The sequence below is a fragment of the Oncorhynchus keta genome, chromosome 11, assembly GCF_023373465.1.
Source record: "Oncorhynchus keta strain PuntledgeMale-10-30-2019 chromosome 11, Oket_V2, whole genome shotgun sequence".
In the NCBI taxonomy this organism is placed as follows: domain Eukaryota; kingdom Metazoa; phylum Chordata; class Actinopteri; order Salmoniformes; family Salmonidae; genus Oncorhynchus; species Oncorhynchus keta.
In genome coordinates this window covers 22,006,805-22,011,158 of record NC_068431.1, presented here as the reverse complement: position 1 = coordinate 22,011,158, position 4,354 = coordinate 22,006,805, and positions in this window count along the sequence as shown.

Here is a 4,354-nt window from a genome sequence, read left to right as displayed (position 1 = left end):
TGATAGGCCACACAATCTCATAGAACGGGACTGTCGAGTGCTGAAGCGCGTAGTGCGTAAAAATTGTCTGTCCTCGGTTGCAACACTCACTATTGAGTTCCAAACTGCCTTTGGAAGCAATGTCAGCACAATAACTGTTTGTTGGGAGCTTCATGAAATGGATTTCCATGGCCGAGCAGCCACACAAACGCCTAAAATCACCATGCTCAAAGCCAAGCGTCGGCTGGAGTGGCGTAAAGCTTTCCGCCATTGGACTCTAGAGCAGTGGAAACGTGTTCTCTGGAGTGATGAATCAAACTTCACCATCTGGCAGTCCAAGGGACGATTTGGGTTTGGCAGATACCAGGGAAATGCTACCTGCTCCAATGCATAGTGCCAACTGTTAATTTGGTAGAGGAGGAATAATGGTCTTGGGCTGTTTTTCATGGTTTGGGATAGGCCCCTTAGTTCCAGTGAATGAAAATCTTAACTCTACAGCATACAATGACATTCTAGACGATTCTGTGCTTTCAACTTTGTGGTAACAGTTTAGGGAAGGCCTTTTCCTGTTTCAGCATGACAATGCCCCCATGCACTAAGCGAGGTCTGTACAGAAGTGGTTTGTCAAGATCGGCGTGGAAGAACTTGACTGGCCTGTACAGAGCCCAGATCTCAACCTCATCAAATATATTTTGTCACGCCCTGATCTGTTTCACCTGTCCTTATGCTTGTCTCCACCCCCCTCCAGGTGTCGCCCATTTTTCCCATTATCCCCTGGGTACTTATACCTGTGTTCTCTGTTTGTCTGTGGCCAGTTCGTACTATCACGTTTCAGGTAAGACCAAAATGCAGGCTGTGTTGAAGTAACAATGTTTATTACAACAACAGGGGCAGGCAAAGGACAGGTCAAGGCAGGGGTCGATAATCCAGAGTAGTGGGGCAATGGAACATGACGGCAGGCAGGCTCAGGGTCAGGGCAGGCAGAGGTCGGTAATCCAGAGTAGTGGGGCAATGGTACAGGATGTCAGGCAGGCTCAGGGTCAGGGCGGGCAGAAAAGGTCAAAACAGGAAGAATCATTAGACAGGAACAGAAGGAAAAACACTGGTAGGGCTTGAAGAAACAAAACAAACTGGCAACAGACAAACAGAGAACACTGGTATAAGTACCCATGGAATAATGGGGAAAATGGGTGACACCTGGAGGGGGGTGGAGACAAGCACAAGGACAGGTGAAACAGATCAGGGCGTGACACCTTTGGGATAAATTGAAATGCCGACTGCGTGCCAGGCCTAATCGCCTAACATCAGTGTCAAACCTAACTAATGCTTGTGGCTGAATGGAAGCAAGTCCCTGCAGCAATGTTCCAACATCTAGTAGAAAGCCTTCCCAGAAGAGTGGAGGCTGTTAAAGCAGCATAGGGGGGACCAACTCTGTATTAATGCCCATGACTTTGGAATGATATGTTCGACGAGCAGTTGTCTTCATACTTTTGGTAATGTAACACATGTCATTTTGTCGGATGAAATTAAATATACGTCCATCGGAGGCCATCGCTTGTGTATCTTTCCTACATTGGTATTTAGGTGTACATTTGCTGAAAATGGTTTGTCAAAAAATATGCCTTTGCAGAAGGGTTTGAACCCTTGTGTTGTCTTAAGGGTCAAAATTGACCCGCCACTATGTTTAACAGCAGAGACAACCCCCTAAATGATATTGTTTAAACTTGAAATTTGTTGACTTTTCCTAGAGTGACCCAGAAATTTGAAAAAGTGAAACATCGCCTTTGTTCATATTTCAATGAAAGCTGTACACCACCAGGGTACAAAGATTGTCTTTGCGTCATTTTTGACCTGGTAGTTATAAAATCATTTACACACCACAAAAACCACAAAGACACACACAATGAGAAATTGAGACAATGTGTGCTACTGATTGAACTCAGCCAGCAGCTCTTGAAGAGGAAGATCACCATGGTTGGCACAGTTAGAAAGAACAAGCCTGAGCTCCCCCTGCACTCCTCGCAACAAGGGGGAGAAAGGCCTTCTCAAAGTTTGCCTTCACCCCCACCACCACTCTAGTTTCTTACCTCCCAAAGAGGAACAGGAATGTGGTCCTCCTGAGCACACTGCACAAAATGGCTAAGATCAGTGATCGTGAGGAAGCCAGCCATCATCCTGGACTACAACCACAACAAAGGAGGTGTGGACAACCTGGACAAGGTAATTGGAACTTACAGCTGTATGAGGATGACTGCCCGCTGGCCCCTGGTCATCTTCCATAACATCATTGATGTGTCCTTATACAATGCCTTCATGATATGGAACAAGATCAACCCTACCTGGATGCCTGATAAGTGGAACAAGAGGAGGGTGTTCCTGGAGCAGCTGGGTAAGGCACTTGTAACCCCACACATTCAAAGAAGGGAGCACCTCCCCTGCACAGCAGCCTTTGCATTGCTTGTTAAAGCTGTTCAGGGGGCTGAATCTTGTTCTGATCCACCTGAGGCTGCAGCTGGGGCAGGCAAGAGGAGGAGATGCCAATTCTGCCCACCAAAGAAGGACTGTAAAACAAATACTATGTGCTGCACATGTGAGAAATACATCTGCAAAGTCCATGCACACACACTTGCATACTGTCCTTGTCACGCCCTGACCTTAGAGATCCGTATGTATTCTCTGTTTGGTTAGGTCAGGGTGTGACTCGGGTGGGAGAATCTATGTTTTCTATTTCTTTGTTGTTTTTGCCTAGTGTGGTTGCCAATCAGAGGCAGCTGTCTATCGTTGTCTCTGATTGGGGATCATATATAAGTTGTGATTTTCCATTTGGGTTTTGTGGGGAGTTATTTTCTGTTTAGCTGTTTTGTTGCCTGACAGAACTGTGCGCTTTCGTGTTTTTCAACTTTGTTATTTTGTTGCAGTGTTCAGTTTATTAAAAGTCATGAACTTTTACCACGCTGCACCTTGGTCTCCTTCTTCAACTCACGAGAGTCGTTACAGTCCTACATGTGCTGATTAGAGTTGATTGATTTATGTTCTTCACATTTTTGTTTTGTATCTATCTTATTTTATTGTTGCTTATACCTTGTGGGCAGGGGGCAATGGTTAAGAAATGGGAGAACTAGTATTTTGTAGTTGAATTCCTCATTGTACAGTATATAATAATATATCACTATATTGCCAAAAAAGTTAAAGACTTGTTTCTCTTCAATAAAATGCATTCAAAACTACTTTCTGCACATGTATGCTACTTTCTTAGGCTATACACGTGCTATCTCTTGCAAAACAAAAATCATGTTTACACCTAGTACCTTTAGCAATAATAAAAATAACAAACCTCTTTTAAGTAAAGAAAATTATGATAGGTGTGTTGTAATAAAAACGAGTGGTGTCCACTGATTTTAAATGCAGTCTTTCTGCATTGTGAAGAGGGAAAACCCAGATATTCACAAAGTTTATGATGAATGACAAGTTGTTTCTAAACACAAAATAGATTGGGGGTTTAAAATTCAATTAAGCTGCTTTATTTTGGGGGTTTAGTGAAGACGGGTCATTTTTTACCCTTAGGACAAAGGGAGTATACAGAATGTTAAGACTACACATGGGTTAAATAGCCTATTGATGATAATAAACTCGGTTATCTTGTATTTCTGGTTACCTCATCATGGCTCTTATTTTCTATGTGGATGTTGTGTCATTATTGTGCTATATCCCTCAGTGACTGTCAGTTTGTCAATGTAATGTCCCATATTCAGACGAACAGATGGCATTGAAAGGTCAATGCTGCAAAGTGCAAACCAATTGCTGCATTATGGCTATACACATTATTTAATTAACATCTTGATTCTTAGTCTTGGTTATTATTATGGTTGTCAAACAACCATGCACAACTAATATTTCCAGTGTATGGAGACAGTTATCCTAGAAACCAAATCAGAATGAATGATAGGGTATAATCAGAGAGAGACCCTGCATCATGTTAGACAAGTTGCCAGGTCTGTCTTGAGACAATAAAAGAAACAGATCGATAGCCTAGCCCTATAAGACGATGAACTGTTGGACGTACAGAAATAACAAATCGCGGGGCCTGTAAATCACACGACTAGATAATATTGATACTCATTAGAACACATAATTTAAAACCTTGAGGGTCGTGCATCCAATACGTATATAGGCCTAATAGCCCATTTGATCTTATTATAGTGTCACAAATATAGAGCTTATTTTTATGGTTGACAGTCGAAATGGCCAGTCATAACCTGACCCTGACAGACTGCGATTCCTGCTCCCTAAGCTATTTTGAAGCCAGACGCACCGCATTTACCAAGTAGGCTAGCTGGCCTAAGCGACACAAAACAAACATGACAATCTGATAAAA